The sequence below is a fragment of the Furipterus horrens genome, unplaced genomic scaffold, assembly GCF_987537825.1.
Source record: "Furipterus horrens unplaced genomic scaffold, mFurHor1.1.pri manual_scaffold_4, whole genome shotgun sequence".
NCBI lineage: Eukaryota > Metazoa > Chordata > Mammalia > Chiroptera > Furipteridae > Furipterus > Furipterus horrens.
Window position 1 is genome coordinate 17612980 of NW_028327174.1, and position 25129 is coordinate 17638108.

General features: G+C 38.3%; 1 protein-coding gene across 9 annotated transcripts in view; it reads left to right on the forward strand.

Annotated features, from left to right (window-relative positions):
* ANKS1B (ankyrin repeat and sterile alpha motif domain containing 1B) overlaps window positions 1-25129 on the forward strand; it is an 829228-nt gene that overhangs the window by 633208 nt on the left and 170891 nt on the right. The gene's annotated exons all lie outside the window — the stretch shown is intronic.

Sequence of the window (25129 nt, forward strand, 5' to 3'; positions counted from 1 at the left end):
CAGGTAAAGACACAAAAAAGAAAGAATTACAGGTTCATAATGCTGATGAACATCATCAACAAAATATTGGCAAACTGGACCCAGCAATACATTAAAAAGATCATACATATGATCAAGTGGGATTCATCCCAGGGATGCAAGAATTGTACGATATTTACAAGTCAATAAATGTAATACATCACATAAACAAAATGAAAGACAAAAATTATATGATCATATCAATAGATGCCAAAAAAGCATTTGATAAAGTACAGAAGCCATTCATAATAAAAACACTCAGCAAAGTTGGAATAGAAGTAGCATACCTCAAATGATAAAGGCCATGTATAAGAAATCTACAGCCAACATCAGATCAAGGGGTAAAAACTAAAAGCTTTCCCCCTAAGATCAGAAACAAGACAAGAGTGACTGTTTTCATCACATTTATTCAACACAGTATTGGAAGATCTAGCCACAGTGATCAGATAAGAAAAAGAAATAAAATGCATCAAAATTGGAAAGGATGAAGTAAAACTGTCATTATTTGTAGATGACATCATAATGTACATAGAAAACCTTATAGGCTCCACCAAAAAAAAAAAAAAAAAAGCTACCTGACCAAATAAGTGAAATTTGGCAAAACAGCAGGATACAAAGTCAATATTCAGAAATTGAAGACATTTTTATACACCGACAATAAAATATCAGAAACAGAAACTAGGAAAAATAATCCCATTTGCCATAGCAACAAGAAAAATAAAGTACCTAGGAATAAACTTAACCAAAGAAGTAAAAGACCTATTCTTGGAAAACTACAGAACACTGAAGAAAGAACTTAAGGAAGATAAAAATAAATGGAAGCATATACTGTGTTCATGAATTGGAAGAATTAACATCATTAAAATGTCTATACTATCCAAAACAATCTATAGATTCAATGCAATCCCTATTAAAATATCAATGACATATTTCACAGATCTAGAATAAATATTTCAAAAATTTATATGGAACCAAAAATAATCCTGAATAGCCTCAGCAATCTTGAGAAAGGAACAAAGTAGGAGGGATTACAATACCTGATATCAAACTATATTACAAGGCCTGTAATCAAAACAGTCTGGTATTGGCATAAGAACAGACACATAGATCAATGGAACAGAATAGAGAGTTGAGAAATAAATCCAGGTCTCTGTGGTCAATTAATATTTGACAAAGGGAGCAAGAGCATAAAATGGAGTAAAAATACATTCTTCAACAAACGGTGTTGGGAGAACTGGAATGGTACTAGCAAGAAAATGAAACTAGATCATCAACTTACACCATACACCAGAATAAACTCAAAATGGATAAAAGACTTAAACATAAGTCATGACACCATAGAAGTCCTCAAGGAAAACATAGGCAGTAAAATTTCAGATATTCCACATCGCAATATTTTCACTGATATTCCCCCCAGGGCAAGGGAAATAAAGGAAAGAATAGACAAATTGGACTACATCAAATTAAAAAGCTTCTGCACAGCTAAAGAAAACATCATCAGAGTGAAAAAGGAACCAACCGTATGGGAAAAAATAATTTGCCAATGATACCTTGGACAAGGGTTTGATCCCCAAAATATATAAAGAACTCATATGACTCAACACCAAGAAGACAATCCAATTAAAAAGTGGACAAAGGACCTGAACAGACACTTCTCCAAGGAGGACATACAGAGGGCCCATAGGCATATGAAAGGATGCTCAACATCACTAGCCATCAGAGAGGTGGAAATTAAAACTATGAGATACTACCTCACACCAGTCAGAATGACCATCATTAACAAATCAACAAACAAGTGCTGGTGAGGATGTGGAGAAACGGGAACCCTAGTGCACTGTTGGTGGGAATGCAGACTGGTGCAGTCACTGTGGAAAACAGTATGGAAGTTCCTCAAAAAACTAAAAATGGAACTGCCTTTTGATCCAGTGATCTCCCTGCTGGGATTATACCTGAAGAATCCTGAAACACCAATTCAAAACAACCTATGTGCCCCTATGTTCATAGCAGTGCTACTTACAATAGCCAAACTCTGGAAACAGTCTGAGTGCCCATCAGTAAATGAGCGGATCAAAAAACTGTGGTACATTTACACAGTGGAATACTATGCAGCAGAAAGAAAGAAGGAACTCCTACCTTTCGCAACAGCATGGATGGAACTGGAGAGTATTATGCTTAGTGAAATAAGCCAGGTGGCAAAAGACAAATACCATATGACCTCACCTATAAGAGAAACCTAATGAACAAAACAAACAAGCAAAATAGAACCAGAGGCATGGAAACAAGGAACAGATTGACAGCAACCAGAGGGGATGGGGAGGGGGATAAGAGGGAAAAGAAGGGGAAGGATCTAGTCAAGGAATGGTTATCAATGACCTGTGGACATGCACAACACAGTGGGGACTGATTTTAGGAGCGTGGGGAGGCAGGGCAGGGGAGAGCAATGGGGGAAAATCGGAACAACTGTAATAGGACAGCAATTTTAAAAATTTAATATTCCCTGAGGAAAAAAGAAACAATTGAAATGCAGGTGGAAATTACAGCAACAAAAGCAGCATCCGCACAGGAGGCTAACAGCGAGTTCTATGATGTGAGACAAAATGTCATTTCCAAAGGTTTTTCATAATTGTGCTTCTGCTAGAAGATTTGTAATTACAAAAATGAATAATCCTCGGCATGTATCATTTCTAAAGATAGAGGCTGTAATTCTGTTCCAGATGAAGAGCTAAAGACTATCTCACACCAGTTGGTAAGTGACAAGGCAGTAACAACCAGACAATTAAGATGATGCATCAGCAAAATTGCAGGGGAAACATCCCATCACGGAGGCTGAGTCCATCAGCGAGGAAGGGACACCATCGCTGCATCCAGCAGTGAGAGGCTCCACATAAAGGGAAGCCGCACCATGCAAAGGTAGAGAACAAGGACATTACAGCCCGGAGCAGAAAAGTCGTCACTTTGGTCCTATCTGAGTAATGAGGATAATTTTACTTTTACAAGCTGTCGAGAAAAAGTTGTTTTTTTTTTTTTTATGTTGGGAAGAAGATTGACAGAAAATGTAAAGGCTTCCATATGGAATGACTGGTTTGCATGTGGCCGTGTTTGGTTGGACTTATCCAGGATTTGGCATACATGTTGTTTATACACATATGATAGGCAAGCCAGGTAAATTTGAGTGAATGAGTGCGACTGCTTTCAGCTGGAGTCACCCTTGACTCCTTTCTTCCTCTCACATCCCACATATACTCTGCCAGAAAATCCTGCCTACCAGACACAGCCTGAATCAAAACCACTCATCATCGCCTTCATCACCACCACCCTGGAACTGGATTGTGACCTCCCGGTGGGCTTCCTGCACCTCCCTCTCCTCTTCAAAGTCTTTCCCAAAAGAATGGCTGTCACTCCTTTGCTCTAAACCCTTCAGTGGCTTCCCATTTCACTCAGAGTAAAAGCCAAAATCCTTCCTTGGCCGAGAAGGCCTCCAGGGCTCCTTGTCAACCTCTGCCCTCTTTTCCCTTGCTCCCACTACCCCAGTGTTCTCTCCTCTCTCTCACTTCAGGGAGGCTCCCAATTCAGAGTCTGGGCTTTGGCTGCTGCCTCTGCCTGCAAGGTTCTTCCCCAGGTATCCACAGGTGCTCACCTCATCCAAGGAGCTGCATCAACCACTCCCATCTGGCACCCTGGACTCCTTTCATCACCTAGTTCACACATCTGGCTCTATCTAGTTTGCACATCTGGCTCTACTTAGTGCCTCTAGTGTACTTTAGAGTTCCCTGATTTACTATATTATTTTTTTATTTATGTCCCCCTACTAGATGAAAGAGCCTTCTTTTGTCCTCTGATGTACCCAACACCTAGAACAGTGTCATGCACACAGTAGACATGAATAATTATTTGTGGAATGAAAGAGTAAATATAACACACAACCCATTTCAAACTGGCGTAAACAAGAAGGAAATATTATTGTCCCACATAAATGGAAGTTCAGAGGCGTGTTGGGGGTTCAGGAGGGAGCTCTACTTCCCTGTCGTTCTTCTAAGTTGGTTCCTTTGTCAGGCTGATAGCAAGACTGCTAAAAAGCTTCCAGGATCCATGTGGGGTAGAGAAGGATTCTCTAAAACTCTCTCTGTAAGAGCAAGCACGCACATTAACTATAAGCCCCAGCAAACCTGCTAGCATCAATTGGCCCAAGTGGAGCCTGTCTTTGTTGCCAGGGAAATGATATGCAACGCTCTGCCTCACAGGAAAGAGAGATGGCAAAAGCATGGTAGACTTAGCAAAGATTAATCAAAACCCACCCCAACCACAGAGTCATATCACAATGAATGGGGGAGGAGTGGGGTAGATGGAGAGAAGGCAAAGCCTGTGTCCACTCCTCAAAGGTAGCCAGGAAGGCAGACAGGCAGACAGAAGGGTAAAGAAAGGGATTTGTTGAAGAAAGAGAAGATGGGAACCTGAACATTCTGAAAGCGTCTCGATTCCTGTTGCTGGTGACACTCTGAATTCAGTAGCAAGTGAGCTTTGTAACGTACCGGGGTTGCTCCGGAGCAGCGGAAGTGCTGATGTGGGCTGCACAGAAGCCCTGCTCGGGCATGGCAGCGTCACGCCATCTCTGCCAATCCACGTTCACACAGTAAATATACCTAGGTTGCATGTGAAACAAATTTCTTATTGATTCTGGTTTCACTCAAAACCAAATATAACAAATGTTTCTTATGCTTGCAGTCTGGGGTGGGGGGGGCGTAGCTAGAATATGGAATGCCACTAGTTCTGTTACTTTTCATGTGTTAACTGTGTGATGTAGGGTAGAGTGGGAATACGCGGGACATGGAATCTGCAGGGTTTGCCTCCTGCATAAACCGCATGGAAAAGCTTCTCACTCCTGCCGATTCCCAGTCACTGAGCACTCTTCCTGGGACTGCTGGGGTCTGACTCTGCTCTCCCTGTGGAAAAAAGCAGTGGGGGACAGGAAAGCCTTGTCTAGTCAAATTACAAAGATAAACAAAATTCCTGAGAGAGGAATGATTAAGGAGAGAAGTGTTAAGCACCCTGTGTACGCACAAATTCAGGCAAACAGTGGACACATGATAACAGGATCATGTGTATTCACTTCATGGAAAGAATTTGAGCAGTTAGATTCCTACACATAAACCCCACACACAAGTGATACTATGAATCTTAATATCTTAAATTCATATAACAAAAGCAGACCATGACTTTTCAAACTCTAATATTTTTTTTTTCTTTTCTGTGGTTTGATTCTCTGGATAGTTTTTGTTTTTTCCCCCTGGGGGAGGGAGATGGCAAGGAGCAGAGTTGGGATAGCAACACAGGTTTTAAATGACTTACTATATTTCTTAGACTGTGTATATATATGACATGCATTTATAATTGTAGCGGGCAGAATAATGGCCCCAATGATGTCCATGTTTTCATCCACCAACCTGTGAGCAGGTTAGGTAACGTGACAAAGATAAATTAAGTTTGCAGATGGAAATCAAGTGGCTAGACAGTTGACTTTAAGATAAAGAGATTATTCTGGATTATCCCAGTGGGACGAATGTAATCACAAGAGCCCTTGACAATGGAAGGGAGTATCTGAAGAGGGAACAGAGAGATGGCAGCATATGAACCAGCCTGGTGTTGGTGGCTTTGAAGATGAGAGAAGGTGGGCAGGAGCCAGGGAAATCGGGCAGCCTCTTACAAGGGAAAATGCAAGGAAATGAATTCTGTCTTGGAGCCTCCAGAACAGAGCGCACCTTGCTGATCTTTACCCAGTGAGGCCCATATAGGACTTCTGATCTATATAACTGTAAGGTAATCAATTTGTGTTAAGCCATTAATTTTGTAGTAACTCATTACAGCGGCCATAGAAAACTAATACAGCAGTCGTTTTATAAAATCACACATTGCAAAGAGAAAGCTACTGAAATAGCTTTGAGTTTGGAACACTCGGATGCGTAAGGAAATAGATTAAAGGCTAAACAAGATCCAGTCCAATCCGCCTTATCAAACAGGAGCACACTTCAGGAATTGCGCTCTGCTGTCTGTGTTTACGGACACTTCAAGGAATAGTTGTATACTCCTCAGTTATCACAAACCAGAAGACTACTGAGTGGAATGGACAACTGTAAGAATGTAAAAGGTAACAAGAACTTTACTTGCTTTTCATACCGAGGCAGATTCTTATTTCCATGGTTTCTTATCTGCCTAAATGTAAGAAATCTTGTCCTTCTTTTTTTTTTTTAACTCTGTAAAATTTTCTCCTTTAAACTGTCCAACATCTTTGGATGAGGCTCTGGTGTTTCAGATGTAAAGATGACCGCTGACAAGAGTCGCTGTCTACTGGATGTGAGATCATTCTGTCTATTATTGAACAAATACTAATGGGCCTGCGCTGTGTGCAAAGCACTGTGCTAGCTTGTGGGATGCAATTGTGAAGAAGCTCCTTTTCAGCCCTTGCCTTCGCAGAGCGTAAAGCCTAGTTGGGAGTGCAGACGCATACCAAGGTCATTACAGACACCATGTGGGAAACGCTGTAGAAGGGACGCTTTACTGAGGGGTGCCTAACCCAGACCCCCACACAGAGTGGGGATTTCCAGAGAAAGCAGTCCCGTTTGCATGGCCTCCGTCAGAGGACTGAGTGATGTTTGCAGAGCTGCATCTCATTCCTTCTGTCTCTTTCTCTCGGTCAGTCTGAAGCCCTGCTGTTGGCTATCGAATGGCACATTGGCCATTCATATACATCGTGGAAGAGGGAATTCAAAACATCTTTCAAAATTATGGCTCAGTCAAGGCACTAGTATAAATGACCCATGGACATGAACAGCAGGGCGAGGATTGACTGTGGGAGAAGGGGGAGTGGAAGGGACAGGGGAGAGCAACGGGGTGGGGGGGAATGGGACTACTATAATAGAACAACAATTGAAAAAATAAATAAGATTTTTAAAAAAGAAAAAATATGGCTCGGTATGTTTTTAAACTAACATATGGGCATAGTTTGGGCTTTTTATTTTTAAACTTGCTATGCAACAGCTGCCCAAATAACTAACCTTTTGCTAACCTTTCTATATATCCTGCCCATCACATTTTGCTAATTCTTAATATAAGAAAAATAATTTTTATCTTTATAGCTATAAAATAATACAAGTTCATACTTTAAATTTGGAAAATTGTAGAAAAGCGTAAAGAAAACAAGTGTTTCTCACCATAATCCTTCTACCTTGAGGGCATCTTTGCCCCAGAGTTTTTTTAAGTACATATAGTCAATCTTCGCTATGACAGATTCCACGTTTGTGAATTCACCTGCAACTAAAACTTAATTATAACCCAGAATCAGTTCTCACAGTGCTGTACTGTCGCTGTGGCCATGCCCAGAGCAGCACCGCACACGCTCCCAGCTAAGGCTGAACGATGCCATGTGCTGCCTTCTGGTTTCTGCTCTCCTGCTGTGAACAAGTGTCCTTTTCTCAGTCTACCTAGAGCCACATTTTTCCGTGTTTGTGCTTTTATTGGTGATTTCATTGTTAAAAGGACCCCCCGTTATAGCGCTGAAGTGCTGTCCAGGGTTTCCAAACACAAGGCTGTGACGTGCTTACAGGGAAAATACTTGCATTAGGTAAGCTTCATTCAGATGCGAGTTACAGCTGTGCATTCGGTAGTAATGAAACAACAATGGAGGTAAACGAAGGTGTTTTTAAACAGAAACACACGTCAAATAAGTTCTATATTATTCAGTTGACAGATATATGACCAAAAGCTGCATTTTTCCTAGGAGCAATGAGTCAACATTTGGTAATTCACTGTTCCTGGTGGCTTTATAGAACATACCTACCACGAATTGTAAGAATCTGCTCTCTTTCCTTTGTGCCAAAAGGGAAAAAAGTAATCGTGCCATGTATTTATTTCTGTGTCCTACCTTTTTTTTTTAACTTAACTTTACATTATGAATACTTCTCAATGTCATTATATATATTTTTATTGTTGACACTGTTAAGATGCCCCCCCCTCCACTTTGCCCATTCCACCCAGCCCCCAGCCCATCCCCTGCCCTTCCCATGATTTTTAATGATGTATTTGACCAAATAGACCTTCAGGATACATTTCTTTTTCTTCCTAGATGTTAGGTTACTTTCAAAGATCATTTTTATAGATACTTTTTTGTGCTTTTTATTCATTCATTCAACAAATATTTATTGAATACCAACTGTATTTCTGCTCTCCTGCATAAGGATACAAAAATAAATAGGACAGATACCAGTCTCTGCCCTCCTGAAGTTTATAATCAGCTGTGAGGGACAGATAATAAACAAGTGTTTACACGAGTAATTTGTTATAATTGGGACAAAGTATAGGAAGCTACAAAAGCACATAAGAGAGCATAACCTTGATGACCGAGATCCTTGATAACATGACGTTGTCAGCTGAGCCCTGAAAGAGCCCAGGGCTGGAACACATTAGACTCCTAGATTAGAGGAAATGGAAAGGGGTCTTTCTTCTCTGTTACTCTCCTTTCTCCTCACCCTCCCCAGAGCACTAGCCAAATGGTGCATCAGTGGGCTCTGCCCCCTGTGTGCATGGGCTCCATCTGGCTGCCCGCCCACACCCACTCCCACCCTCTGTTCCACCCCCATCACAGACAGAGCAAAGAAAGGAGTAGAGGGTCCATCAGGCTAGACCATGGACACCTGCCTGGATGAGATACAGCACCTACCAGCCAGCAGACCCCACAGGACCAGCTGATAGAAGACAGGGGTCAGATGTAACTACAGGCCTGTCCAGGGTGGGGCCTGAGCTCAGCTGTGGGATGCTCCACAAATACATTCAAAACCCTGTCCCCTGTGTCCTTTTCCCCAGTGGAGACGCTGCTCAAAATCATCCTTGGCTGCTCTTTCAAAGATCAAATTCAGAGTAGGAATGGCTATTTAGTGATATCAGTGTATAATCTGAGAACAAGTCAGTAGTAGTCAAGTCAGGAACCAATCAAAAACATTAGTTGACCTTGTTGCATGCCTGAAGGGCAGCATTGCTTTAAGAGGTCCAAGTGTGCATTTTGCCAGGGAATCTTTGAAACTGTTTGCTTTGAGAGGACTCCGCCAAGAAGTGTGTACACAGAACTTGATACAATTTAAACATCTAGGGACTGGAACATGCAAAGTTTAATTACTTCGGGATTGTTAGGGAGGTATTAGTCTGAATTATATCAAACAGAATGTAAAAGAAATACAATTTGTACTTTTGAAAACGTTAACACCGGGTCTAACTGCTAACTAGCACCCACTAGAGGTTCAGTGAACAGATAAGATTCCTTTGGAGCTAGTTCCTGAGTGGTGTGATTTGTAACACATGTCGCTTAAGTGCTTGAAAATACTTATTTTCTTTAAAAGATTAACTGCAGTGATCTTTGGCAGGTCACAAATTTACTTGGCAAATTATTTCTTAACACAAAAGAAACTTCAGCTGGTTTGTAGGCTGTAAAGCAGCAATGTGCAAATTAGTAAACAGTGCAAAAGTTCATTTCTATCCAGAAGGCCTTGACCTCCAAGGACGCAAACTAAAAATGGCTTATTTGCCAAATATACACTGTGAGCTTCTAAAAGAAATACAATACCGACAACATTTATACCAATCCTAATATGATTTCTCAAAAACATCTTTATATGGGCTAGTGTTAGCTAATGCTCACCCAAAGTTACTAACTACCCAGAGATGCCGTTTGAAGCTAATTTGACCCCTCATTCTTTTCTCTTACAATCTTGAGGTGAAAAAGAGAGGGAGGAGAAAGAAGTGTTAGCTGCAAAATCAGGATCAGACTTTAAGAAATGTTTGTCGTTTTGTTTTCTATGTAGTCTAATGGAGATACAGTATTCTCTTTCCCAGAGGGTATTTGAGATGGAGCCCACCTGCCCTGACTATAATATTAATAAAAATAACAGCCCCTTACTGGTGTGTCATCCTTTAGTGCTCTCAGAATGGTTTTCTATAAGTTGTTAAAACTCAACCCATTTTAGTACCATGAGCCCCCACCGCCTTCTCACAGAGGCAGCAAGTATTATTGTCTTTCTTTTCTAAATGAAGTTAGTTGGCAGAGGGCCCACAACTAGAATTTAGTCCCAAAACCTTCTCCCTTAATTATTACATTAGATTCAAGGGTATGAATCTAAAACCTCATTTCACAAACTCTTTCACAGAACACTAGCTCCTTGAGATATAAGTATTCACTCCAGAGACAAAACTGTTTACCATAGCTGCATCTGAGAAGTTTTTAAAAATCACACATTAGTATTATTAAAGATTCTATGAAGTCCTTCGGGAAGGAAATCAATTTATTTTTATTTAACTCAAAATTCTCAGATGTATTTTATCATGAAAACCTTTCTGTTATCCAAGAATAAATGTTAACATCACCCAGGAACAATATTCAATAAACACTAATTTGGGAAATGCTTATCTGAAGAGACTATAAGACTAGTTCTGTTTGATATGTTATTTGGTATTATCAGAAAGCCAAAGACAGGTGGAATACTGTTTTTCTAACCCTTTGGAAGATTTAGTAGGTTCAGAAGAGGGAAGATATGTGGCTCTTTTCTATAGCAACAATTTCACACAGCTAAATCTTCACTGCTTGCCACTCATCCAACTCGGCCCCTTTCACAAACATAAATTTTGTTTTGGAAACACGAAACTAAAGGCATTATGGCTCTGAGCATCCTGGAATTATACCGTCCTATTCAGGGTGAGCTTTTTGGAACAGAAGGAATGACTGTACCGCATATCAAACAACTCATGAAAGAAAACATCTCTTCTTATCCAAGTGGCTATGACTAAGGAAAGCTTGCCCCTGGTAAAGAATTCTCCATGAGGGAGCTGCAGGGCGGATTGATGAGTACTACCTACCAGAGTAAGGAAATTGCAGAGATGCTGCACACAAAACCAGAAAGGGTGCGCTGTGCTAATCTGCAACTCGACATGGTCCCCTGACTGGTCTGGAGGCTATAGGAGAGGGACCTAGACGGGTAAGAGGGGACTGTAGCCAGCAAAAGCCTGGAAAGCCGAGCTTGGTGCATTTTTGCACTATCGGACTCGGCTCTGTCAGGCAGCTGCAGAATAACACAATGTAGACTGAGGGATTGTTAAGATCAGATGTCCACTCCCAGTAATCCGTGGAAGGGTTTGAGAACGTGTAGTCAGACGCAACAGTTTCTTTCTGGGAGAAGTGCTCTGTTAGGTTTTCCTTAAAGAAATAGAATTGTGGTTTGGAATATTGAGAAGCCAATCCAGAAATAGAGGTCAACTTGAGGGGGCAAATGCACTGGTGAAAGGCAGTATTAATTGAGAAAGCAGCTGTGAATGACTTTTCCTTCCTTCGCATACAAAAATGGCTAGGAAATATTGGACTACATAGTGACCTGAATTTGGATTCTGCCCGCCCCCCCCCCTCCCAGAGGCAAAAAAAACATGGTTGTAACAGGATGTCAATATAAATTTTAAAACAGCAATACAGGTGTTCTCTCTCAGATTTTAAAGAATTAACCTATCTTTGAGGTATACAGAGCCACTATTTGAAGATATACTATACCCAAATATTATCCTAATAGAAAAAAAGGAGAAAGCAGAAATTGTTGCCTTGTATTTACCCAGAACCTCATATTTAGTTATTTTGCCTCTTCCTTATTTTCTTCTAAAGAAGTCATTTTCTTTTAATACTATATAAATTTTTAGGTTGTAAAAAATTTATTTTTCGCTCTTTGGCCCTTGACCAGAAGGCCTCAAGTTCCTCTCATTTTAAAGTTCTACTTTAGTTATGTTCAAAATAGCCCGAGTTTGAAAGATATTGTTGATTGGCCTCTGTATTTAAAGTACACAGGGACGTTAAACTTTGCACAGCATTCGTCAACAACTCCAGTCACCAGTGACCGTGATGGACAGAATCAGGTTGATTTCACTTCCCAGAGTCGCCTACCAACTCTGATTATCCTCGGGCTATTGCTCCTGGTACCTTAAAAGCCATTTCTGAAATGTTATTTATTGTCATAGTCATTTTCTACCAGAGGTACCAGCATGTTAACCTCTAAATTGTCTCACTAGTACATAATAATAATAATAATAATAATAATAATAAATAAAAACCAAAGTGCCCAAATTTTATTATAGCTTTATTGAGATAATTTACATATCATTAAATTCATTTTTAAGAGGTACAATTCAGTGGCTTTTAATATATTCACAGAACTGGGCAACTATCACTACTATTAATTTTAGAACTGTTCACAGTCCCCAGAAGGAATCCAGAACCCATTAATAGTCACTCTCCTTCTCCTTTCTCTCATCCCCTACACTAGACATTTCTTATAAATAGAATCATACAATGTGTAGTATTTTTATTGTTTTCTTAGCATAATGTTTTCAAGGTTCATCCAGGTTGTAGCATGTATGAGTATTTACTTCATTCTTTTGATTGACAAATTTTTATTCCATTGTATATACACACCACATTTTATTTATCCATTCATCAGTTGATGAACGTTTAGGTTATTTTCTCATTTTGGCTATTATGAATAATGCTGCTAGAAATCTTCATATACAAATGTTGTATAGATATATGTTTTTAATTCTTTCGAGTGCATACCTAGGAGTGGAATTGCTGGGTTATATGAGAAATCTAATTTTAATATTTTGAGGAATTGCCAAACAATTTTCCAAAGAGGCTACACCATTTTACAATCCCACTAGTAATATACAAGGGTTAAAATTTCTCTACATCTTTGTCCACACTTGTTATTACCTGTCTTTTTTTTTTTTAGTCATCTTAATAAGTGCAAAGTGGTATTTCATTGTAGTTGTGATTTCCATTTCCCTATGACTAGCAAGGTTGAGCATCTTTTTATGTGTTTATTGGCTATTTGTATATCATCTTTGGAGAAATGTTTATTCAAATTATCTGCTCATTTTTAATTATCTTTTTTATTATTGAGTTATAACCATTAATTATATATTCTGAATAGTCTCATCAGATATATAACTTGAAAATATTTTCCCCATTTCTGTAGATTTTTTTTTTACTTTCTTGATGATGCCTTTTGAAGCAAAAAGCTTTTAGTTTTGATGAAGTGCAATTTATTTTTTCTTTCATCACTCATGCTTCTGATGTCATATCTAAGAAGCCATTGCCTAATTCAAGGTCATGAGGATTTCTTGCTACATTTTGTTTAAGAGTTTGAAAGAGTTAGCCCTTTCATTTAAGCCTATGGTTTATTTTCAATTAATTTTTATATATTTTGTGAGTAAGGAATCCAACTTTATTCTCTTTTTAATATATATTATTTTACTTTATAGTTCAATTACAGTTTGGGCCAACTTTATTCTTTTGAATATGAATATCCATTTATCCCAATTTGTTGAGCACTCTTTTACCCTCGATTAGATTGTCATTTTCAGTATACAAATATTTTATTTAATTTTTACATCTGACATTGGTTAATAAAATTGTATAGGTTTCAAGTGTACATTTCTATAATACATCATCTGAATATTGCATTATGTTTATTCCTTTTTAAATTTTATTCCTAAGTATGCCACTCTTCTTAATGCTGTTATATAAAGAATATTTTCTTAATTTTGTTTCTGAATTGGTCATTGTTAACATACAGAAGTGCATCTAATGTTTGTATATTTATCTTATATCAGACCATCTTACTGAACTTGTTGATTAGTTCTTATAACTGGTGTATGTATTTCTTAGGATTTTCTATATACAAGATAATGTGATTTGCAAAGACATTATTTACTTCTTCTGGGTACATTTTATTTCTTTTTCTTGCCTAATTACTCTGTTTAGGATCTCCAGTACAATATTAAATAGAAGTGACAAGAGCCAACATCTGTGTCTTGTTCTTGATCTTGGGGGGGAAACCATGCAGCTTTTCATCATTATGTATTTATTTTAGCTGTGCAGTTTTGGTATATGGCTGGCCTTTATGAGCTAAAGGAAGTTTCCTTTTTTCCTAGTTTGTCAGAAAATTTTGTGAAAGTGTTGAACTATGTCAAATGCTTTTTTTGCATCCATTCAGTTGTTATTTTTGTCCTATAATCTGAATATAATATAATATATAACAATATAATATAATATATTATATATTGATTGATGCTTGTGTGTTGAACAATCTTGCATTCTTAAGATACATTACTCTTGTTTATCATGTAGAATCCTCTTATTATGTTCCTAGATTTGGTTTGTTAGGAAACACTTGAGAATTTTTGCCCCTATATTTATAAGGGATAATGGTCTGGAATTTTATTTTCTTATAAAGTCTTTGTCTCATTTTGGTCTCAGGGTAATATTGGCCTCATAGAAATAGCCCAGAAGTGTTTCCTTCTCTTCTAATTTTTGGATGAGCTTATTAGGATTGGTGTTAATTCTCTTCTAAGTACTTGGTAGAATTTGCCATTGAAGCCATTCTGACCTGGACTTTTCTTTGTGAGAAGCTTTTTTTTAATTATTAATCTAATCTCTGTACTTTTATTTTCAAATTGTGAATCTTTCTTGAGTTCATTTCAATAGTTTGTGCCTTTATAAGAATTTTTCATCTTGATTATCTAATCTGTTGGCATACAATGTTTATAGAATTGGCTTATAGTGGTTTTTATTTCTGTATGATCAATGTCCTCTCTTTTATTCATAATTTGGTAATTTTAGTCTCTTTTTTCTTGATCAATATAGATAATTATTTGTCAGTCTTGAAATTTATAAAGAATATACTGAATTTTATTGATTTTTCTCTATTATTTTACTATTCATGTTATTTATTTCTGTTCTAACATTTATTATTTTCTTTCTTTCTACTTTGGGTTCAGTTTGCTCTTTTTTATTTTTATTAAATTTATTCCAGTGACATTGGTTAATAAAATTGTATGGGTCTCAAGTGTACAATTCTATAATACCTCATCTGTATATTGTATTGTATGTTCACCACCCAAGGTCAAGTCACCTATATCACCATTTATTCCCTTTTTACCACCTTCTGCCTCCCTCCACCCCCTTTTCGCTCTGGTTATCACCACACAGTTGTCTGTGTTTATGGGTTTGTTTAATTTTAAGGGGGAGGGGTTGCTTAATTTCTTTACCTTTTCACCCACTCCCCCAAACCCGGCATGCTTCTGACAGCTGTCAGTCTGTTCTCTGTATCTACAAATCTGTTTCTATTTTGTGCATTTATTTTGTTCATTAGATTCCACATATAAGTGAAATTATATGGTATTTGTCTTCTTCTGCTTTTTCCAGGGTCTTAAGGTGGAAATTTAGGTTATTAATTTTATATTTTTTCTTCTTTTTTAAATAGGTATTTATAGCCGTGAATTTTCCTCTAATTATTTTTTTAGCTATATCTTATAAGTTTTTGTATGATATATATTCACTTTCATTACTTCTGCTTTTACAGAGATGAGAGAGTAGGGCCTTCTCAGGTCTTTCCTGGGCATGTACACAGCCCTGCACATGTGTACGGCCTTCTAGATTACTAGGAACATGTTGGAGCTCTTCAAAGCCCCCTGTGGACATATCATCCTCCACTTTTTTTCTATAAAGTGTTTGGTCATCCTCTATTTAGCCTTAATTAGCGCCACTGCTTCTGGAAACTATGATGTTAAACAATTGCTGCTGATTGTTTAAACAAATTCCCTAGGGATATGATATTTATTATAATAAATATATGTACACATTGATGGGAAGAATCAATTTAATGCAAGGAGATGATATAGGAGCTGGGCATAACTGATGAGTTATAATTTGCTACACAGAGAAGGGGGGCAGGCATCCAGGAGACAAGGCATCCCTAGAGCCCATAAAGTTTTGGAATGTGTATGTACAAGATGACTAATGCCCAGGAAGAAATTATGGCTGGAAAGAGAGTATGAAGTAAGACAATGAGGGACTTTGGCTAAAGGAGGCCTTGGCTAAGGAAGACTAAGAAGCTTAAACTTTAATTATTTAAGTAATGGAAAGTAATAGAAAGTTCTTAAGTAGAGAAATCAATCATTTATTTATTCAACATATTTATTGACCATTCTATGCATTAGGGATGCAGCAGTAAACCACAAATAGCCTTGACTTCGTAGAGCCTATATTCTTGGGGGAAAGAAATACAATGAGAAAAAATATTGAATACATAATGTAGATTTAGGTTGAGATAAGTACTATGAATAAAAGCAAGAGAAGGCAATGGAGAATTAGAGAAAGCTTTGAGGCCAGGAGTAGGAGGTGGTTGTGTAGAGGTAGTCAAGGGAAGCTATCTCTGAGGAAGGCCCAGTCACTGACATATGAACAAGACATCCAAAGCTTTGAGGAGCAGCAAATCCAGGAAGAAGCAGTTGTAATACCCTGAGGCAAGAATGGAACTGGATTTTTAAATGAAACACGGCAATAAAGTTAGGGAGAAAGTGATAAGAGATGAGATCTAACAAAGAAGCATGGGTCAGATAATGGCCTTGTAGACCAGGGTAAGGAGCTTTAGTTTGACTGTAAGTAAGGATAAGGAAAGCTATTGGGGAAATTTAAGCAGGGAAGTAACATGATCTGATTTACATTCTCAAAATGTGGATGCCTCTGTGAAAATGGACTGTAGAGGGACAAGAGTAGAAGAAAGGGGACTAGTTTATTTGAGAGAGTACAGTGGTATAGAAGAGATGGTCCAGTGGAGCTGGTGAAATGTGCTTGGATTTAAGCTATAACTGTATTTTAAGTGTAAAGCAACAGAACTTGCTGAAGAAATGTTAGGAGAAATTAAAAAATCAAGGGTGATCCCTAGGTGTTAGCTTCAGCAACTGAGTGAATGGCGCTGCCAATAATGGAGAAGGAAAAGAGGAGCAGAGGGGAAAATCAGGGGTTTGATCTGGGGCATATTAAATGTGAGATGTCTATTAGCTCTATTAGCACAGATGTCAAGTGAGCATTTGGAAATTTGAGTCTAGTGCTTACGAGAGAATTCAGAACTGGGTACAAAAATCTGAGAGTCACTGGCTTAGAGATGAGATTTGTTGAGTCACCTAGGGAATGTTCACTACAGTGAACAAATTTGTCATTTATGAATAAAATATCAAGATTAAGTTACATTTTAAGCATCATTTTTACGCAGCCTGAATATAGATTTTTATTTCTCCCTCTGTATACCACAATCTCACGTGAGTATTTTTTTTTGCTGCTTCATTATAAACCAATTAACTTTATATTGTTACTATTAACAGTAATTGCTATTAAGTGTCTTCTCAAAGCAAGCAGTAGACACAGAACTGTTTAAGAAATGTTCTCTTTCAGTTCTTATGCAAAAAGCCTATCACTGTGGAGTTCTACATTATGCCATTCTGCTATAGTTCATTATTCTTAACAAAAAAAGTGTCAATTGTACATAATGGAACCGCATTTTGTGTGCTATAGGTCACTTTGGTTTGGGAAATTGTTAAGCAATCAGTTTTTTGTCTCCTCCCACATGGACTTTGAATAATAAAAATTTTGGAATAGCCTCAGAATTTGCATTATCAAATAATATAACTATGCCTTCCTACTAGTTGAACTATGGAAATTAGTCTACACTATTATTTGATAATCCATTTCAAAATACTGTCTCAGTTGGGGGGGAGGAAATAATTTCCCTGTGTGTTGGAAGCTATTAATGAATTGATTAAGAAACAAAAGGAACCAGCTTTGATTACAAATTCTTTTCTGGAAGTCCTGAAAGCCTCATTATAGAAGGAAATTTTCTTCCAACATCATTAGACATACTAAGATTGCATGACCTCAGAATAAAATTATACATATCAGTTCCACTTTTGTGTCCCTAAGGCAATGTCTTTGGGTTGGTGGTGTACAAGAACAAGGTAAAACTGGCCTGTGGGGAACAAACTAGAAAGGAGAGACATAGGGTAGCTTGGGAGAAGCTACTTGGGTTTCCTAAGGTCAAATTCACACACACACACACACACACACACACACACACACAAAAAGAAAAACACTTGGAGCTAGTATGTTTGTTCAAAAGTATTAATAAATGCAGCCTTTTTTGTGTAGAGAGAGAAAGAGGGGTAGAGTCCTGTGAGGGAAAAAAAAATTCTTAAAACCTGTATTATCTACCTTATTGAGCAAAGAGATAAATGACAATGATAAAAAATGACACTTCTTTTAGACACTGGAAGGTCGCTGTCTGGTAAGGTTTGGAAAATAGCAGCATGGAGGGGCTGTAGGTGCATTTAATCTGGACATTACGTTGCAGGCCTTTCTGTGCAGCGGTGTCTATGCCTCCAGGAGAGGACTGCAGCCTCCTCGACCGGTCCCCAGCGGTGGGGAGAGTCTAGAACAGCTGGCAGCATCGGAGTCCAGGGCTGCCATGCCCAGCTCTCCAGGTGCTTTCATGTTTATGTCTTACTTGTGGTCCAAGTGGGAATCGAACAAGAAGGCAAAGCATAAACCAATTTTTAATGAATGCAGAAGTAAATGATTCCTCTGGTGTCCCCCAGAGATATTAAGGGCAAAAAAAGGACAAGGAAAAGGGAGGCATTAGAAGAAAATAAATGGCTCTGATAAAAAGTAGGGAAAGTGGAAAATGAGAAATGGCTATTGTTCAGGGACTAAATGATAACCATTTAGAGCTCTGCTCCCTCTTGTTGCTGATACAATGTCCTGCTTTTCCCCTGTTGCCAGTGGTAGGTGGAAGATTTTTTTTTTTTTATTCAAATATGGATTGGTGGCTCAGAGCAGTGATGAAGGGATTAGCAACAGTTTTATCAGTGACCCAAAAAGTGATTTCTACAAATTTACTCTGCATTTATAGTCTGCCTACTCTATGCAGGCAGGAACTATGTTTCTCACATTTGTGAATTGTAGAACAGAAGTCACTGGAAGCTAAACCATTAAAAAATGTTGGGTTTATTGACTAAAATTATTTTATAACAGGCAAACCAAAGCCTCCTTTCACACATCAGTGGGTCCTCTTTTGCTATCGAGGCTCCTCTTCATCTCCGAGGAACAGAACTCTTAGGGAATCTACTATTATGCACAATGAGAACCGCCGTGGTTTTCCAGGAATTTCTAAGAAAATTTCATTTTTACACAGAAGTCCACATATAAATCAGAAGTTATGTGTGCATGCAACATTCATGTGAAGATCTCAAGAGATGATGATATCAATTAATTCCTTTTCTTATGCAGTGACATAGTTACCTTTCAGATGAAGTAATTAGAATTAATGTACAGGGAGCTGGAATTTATGTTGTCAAAGGAAAGTCTGCAATGAGTACGAGTTATGAACCAGGGATCAAAACATCCTCACTAAAATGCATATAGATTTCATTATATTCAGAGTGCTGAAGGAATAAAAATTTAAAGATATTTTTTTTAATGGTGAGGCAATATAATGTTGCACAAAGATGTCTCTCAGGATATGATATTATTAAATATTAACATCATGAAGTAAACTTACAGAAAACTCTTAAGTAATGAAAAAACACAGTTCTTAAGCAGAGATGCTACTTGAAGAGAGATAGAATAGCAAAGCAATTTTTTCTTTTTTCTACCTCTATAACAATATAGTTTATTGAATTGTAAGTGTATAGAATTTTCAATAATGACTTTTTACCAACTCGCTCACAAAATTCCTGTAAACTTAAGTCAGCTCTTGCCAATGAGTATACTACTCTCTTCCCTTCCCAGATTACCTTTTAAGAAAAATCCCAGACATTATATCATCATATCGATAAACATTTCAGAGTATGTCTCTAAAAGATGAAAGGTCTTTTAAAAACAAACAGAACCGCAATACCATTATGTCACATAACAATTTTAATAATAATTCTTTAGTATTCCCTAAGAGTTCCCTAATTGGCATATACATATGGACCTTATTTGGATCCTAAATTAAACTATTAAAAATGTATATGCAGAATAATTCTGAGTGTGCATAAGAAGAGACCAACTAAATCATTGTTTTCTTGTTATTTTGAAATAATAAAACATTGCAAAAGCAGACAGCCCACATATTTGCTTGAAGTCATAGGAAGAAAATATTTTTGTTCTGTCTTTAAGATCCATCCTCAAAGTATAGAAATTTGATTTAGACTGTGGGTTTAAGGACTTTAAGCTCAGTAAAAGGAAGGTTCTATATTAAATGTCAAAAAAAATCCCTTTCAATTAATCCTTATAGTTACCATCTTTATAGATGGAAATACTCTTCATTTATAATCACTTTCTTTAAATTAATCTCCAAATTAAATAGACTCAGCCAAAGCAGAGCAAGGCAGGCAAATGGGTCACAGCAGGGGTCCTCCAGCAGCCCTTTTAAGTCACCCTCACCTCCCTGCTCTTTGTGCCCTAGGGTGGAAGATATTGGCACGCTACCATGGAAGCCAGGTGATGTTTGTTAGATAATGAAAAGGCCCCAAATGGCAAACATTTGCTTTAAAACCTCATTAAAACACAGCAATATTGACAGAGTCTATAGAAAACAGAACGAGCTACTTGAAGGAATAGTGTAACACTTTCTGTGACTGTTGAAATGACTTCCAGGTGGGAAACCAGTGGCAAATGCAAAGATGGAATGCATTCAAGAAATGTGAGGTGATTGATCCCTTTGATCCTCTATCAGAGGAGAATCACTACAGCGACCCCCCCCCCCCTTTCAGTTAACTGCAATTGTTGATGGGGGAACTGTTATCTCAGCATTTGGAGGGATGCTGGCATATAGTATAAGATATAGTATAAGTCTGGCATGTAGTGGAAAGTGCTCCCTAAATGTTTGTTGAGTAAAAGGAAAGCATGAAAGGAAAGAAGAAAGAAAGAGGGAGAGAGGAAGGAAATTTAAGAAACAAAGAAGAGAGAGAAGAATAGATGGCAGGAATAGGAGAAAGAAATACTTTTAACAAGACCTAGTAATTGTTTTTTGTCTTCCTGGAATAGCCAAGTACATCATATATATATGTGCACTAAATCTGGTTTGAAAATTGAAGTTTGTATAACTTGCTGCCATCCACAGCTTCTACCAGCAGATGAAATTGCTCTCTAACTCTTGCAGAATTTCATTTACTTAGCACTTGGTAGAGCGCCAGACTTTCAGGAATAAGTATGCATTGAGATCAATGGTGTGAATATACCTCAAAGGAGAGTTCACTGCAAGTCAGCCAGTTGTTTCTGGCTGCAGGCTGTTGGGAGGTGGTTGGACCGGTACTTGTTAAGAATTCTGTGTGCTTAGTGATTCTCGTGGCTTTTTAGAATCATGTATCTCCACACTCAACCTGAGACAACAGCCCCTACAGACTGCAGAGTTGTATCCAGATCTTGAAGCTCAGCCTTTGAAACACATCAGGAAGGGTTTTCATCAAACAGTCTGAGCAGACAGTGTGGTTATATTCTTCTGTTCTTCAAGCTGTGACGCTTATAAGGAAGTTAAAACAGAGTCGGCAAACACAGGCATGATGCTTCTCACTCTGGTTTCCAGGATGCATCAGACAATAACTTTCATTTCGCTATCTAGCTCTTGGGCCAAGCTAGTGCATGTGTTAAAACTCATTGTATGGAAGTCACAGATCTCAGAGCACCAAACAGGAAGACATAGGCTTAATATAAGCAAACGTTAGAGGCAAAGCAGATGCTATGAAATCTTCAGCCCTATTCCCGAGAACCTTCTGAAAACAGCACTTGGACAGTTTAGACAGATGAACCAGCAGGCAAGAAATTAGAGATCCCAGAATTGAGTTTGAATCAGGCTCCACGATAGATTAGCTGTGTTACCTTGAAAAACTTCCATAGCTCACTTCATCTGTGAAAGGGTAACAATAATAGAAATCTTTTAATCCACTCATTTAATGAATATGAACTGTACATATTTAGAGAGCATCTCACTAAAAACAAGGACTTGGTTTTGACCACCATATAGCACCGGTGCCTAGAACAGTGTGTGGCACATGGAGAGGCCTCAGAAAATGTTGTTGAATGATATTATATAATTGAGTGGATAAAACAGGCTTCCTGTTTGAAATCCAGCTCCTCCACTTAGCTGCATGACCTCAGAGCAAGTGACTTTACCTCTCTGTGCCTCAGTTTTCTCATCTGTGGAATGGGATGCTGGGAATGGCGTCTACTTCACTGGGTTGTTTGAGGATTAAATAAAATACCATATATGAACTACGGAGAACAGCCTGTCACTGTGCTCAAAATGCCAGTTGCTTTTAAAGTGATGATGACTGTTATTAAATTATTAAGTATTAGTTTTTACTATTACATAATAGTCACTATTATTATCCAGCTACTGGACTAGGTACTGGGGATATAAAAATAAAAATGACATGACTCCTGTCCTCATTGAGTTTTACTGGAGGACCAGCTAGTAAGCAAAACTGTTGACTGTAATACAGATACAATATTAGTGCAGCAGCAGGTGACCATGGGAGTAAAAGCAGGCGCTTCACCATACAGCTTGTGGGATCAGTAAGTGCTCCCTAGAGTAACTGCATGTGTGTCCTAAACTAGTTGGTAAAACTAAACCCTCCCACCTAATAGAAAAGAAACCTATTTGTAAGTCATTGGAGATCATTGCTACAACTTCCAGATGAATCGCAGGACGTGTGAACCAATGTTGTTCCTTTTCTCTTCCTTGATGTCACCTCCTTGATCCTTACTTTTTGGTATCAGGTAGAGCGTGGGAGACCAGCTTGGCAAGATGCCTTCTCAGTTCCTCTGTAGACCGAGCTCTGACACAGTGACTCTCAGGTTGTGTTCCAGGGAGCCCCGGACCTCTACAGACGTCCCTTGCACACAGTCTTCTCTAACTCTCAGGAAAATCAGACAAAGAAAAGATGTCCAGAACCTCCACCTTACACTGACCATAAATATGGGAATTGGGTACTATTTCTTTGGAAAAAGAGCACTCCCCTATGAAAGTTAATAATAATTTTTTGAAGTTCAAGGTCCACCACCTTAGAGATTCTTTTAAAAGGCATCTTATCAGAAAACAAAAAAAATGAACAAACAAAAAACCAAGATTATCTGCTCCCAGAAAAGGCAAGTGCTTGCTTGGCAAATGGAGAGTTTTGACAGGCTTCTAAACAAGAGATTTTCTCCCTGGCTTATTTCCCAGCTTACCATGGAGAAACAAGCAAGATATTTCTTGTTAATGCGCTATTGGAGGAAACATGGTCCAGTGACTAAAACATGAAATTCAGTGAATGGTGAGATGTTACAAATCCTCTTGAAGTATCAATTCATGATTTTTTTACTTGGCTTCAAAGTGGATCACATATTCCAAAGAATAAGCATAAGTTCACATGAACAAATTGTAGTTAAAGTATCATCTATTTTAAGAAAAAAATTATGCCCTGGCTGGTGTGGCTCAGTGGATGGAGTGCCAGCCTGCAAACCACAGGGTCACGGGTCCAATTCCCAGTCAGGGCACATGCCTGGGTTGCAGGCCAGGTCCCCAGTTGGGGGCACACAGAAGGCAACAACACACTGATGTTTCTCTCTCTCTTTTTCTCAGTGCCTTTTCCCCTCTCTAAAAATCAATAAATAAGATCTTCTTTTTTAAAGGGAAAAAACATGATCTAATTGTTGAATCTATGTCACTTGTATCCTTTTGCATGTCCAGGCTATTTTTCATGTCTTTAAAAGTTTGGAGATAAGGGATATCAAAAGTCTCTACCGTCATTACTCTCTACAACAAGTGAATGTGCTACCAACTCTGAAATACTCCCAAAGCCTGTCAAACTTAAATAGTTATGTAATAAGCATAGAGATACATCCTATTAATAAAACGATTTGATAAATATTTTCCATTACAATTTAATTTCATTTAATAATATGTAGGTTAGCACCATCATCTGTTGATGCATAATTTGGTGCATAAATGAACTCAACTTTTTTTCCCAATATTTGCATTCCTGCTTCTATCCACTTAGTAAAGATGGTGGGCTCTCTAGTTCTCAGGAGAAGTCTTAATGCTGTGAATTTCAGGACACACTCAGATTAGTCCAAGGAGAGGGTAGCAATGACAAACTCAAGTGCACCTGGGAATAACATAAATATTCTTCTGTATTGAAAACAGAGGCTAATATTATTGGAGGGAATCTCTGGCTCTGTTCATGCAGTAGGCCAGGTGCTATAATGTCTGCAATTGTGTGGTGATGGTCACTGGTTGTATCACCATAGGGGTGAGAGTATACTGTGACTGCAACATAAACACTGGCGTATTAGGTGCTGGAGGTGACTGCAGCCAACTAGAGGGCATTTGCCCCTTCTGAGCATGAATCCAGAAAATGTTTCTCAGAAATAGTGCAGGATTGGTGTGTACACAAATCACAGGATCCATAGGAATATTTATCTTCTGTTGATTCAGTCATTGTCCTTAAATATAATGAAAAGGGTTTAAGTGTGTGCTCAGGTAGCTCAATTGGTCACAGTATAATCTCCTGATATGCCAAGGCTCTGATTTCAATATCCTGTCAGGGCACATATATGGAGCAACAAGTGAATGCACACATTACTGGAACAAGAAATTCAGACTTCCCTCTCTGTCTCTCTGTCTTTCTCTTTTTCCCTCTAAAATCAATATAATTTTTTTTAAACGTGTGGATTTCTGTGGTCTCTCATATGCTCATGTCAGAGCTACTGATGCCCTAGCAGAATGAAAACTAAGGTGTATCTATAGTTGAGGGATGTTTCTATTTTGACCCATCCAGCAGTTATGTTACTTTGAGCTGTTTTTTCTTAAAACATTTTCTTTCTTTATATTTATAGAGAGGGGGAGCGAGAGAAACATCAGTCTGTGTGTAACATACATTGATCTGTTGCCACTCACATGGCTGCATTAGAGCCATTCTCAGGCATATGCCCTTACTGGTAATGAAACCCCCATCCTATTTGTCCATAGACTGGTGCTCATTCTATTGAACCACAGCAGCCAGTGCAGTTTCACTGAGCTTTTCTTGTCAGCTGTGTTGGTTGTCTGTGAGGCAAAGTCTCTTCCCAAGTGTATGATATTTGGAATGAATATTCAGTTGCTAAACCTATTTTCAAAATGAGTTGGACATATTAATTTTCAATACCTACCATTTTTTAAAATCTTAGTTAGTAGACATTTTT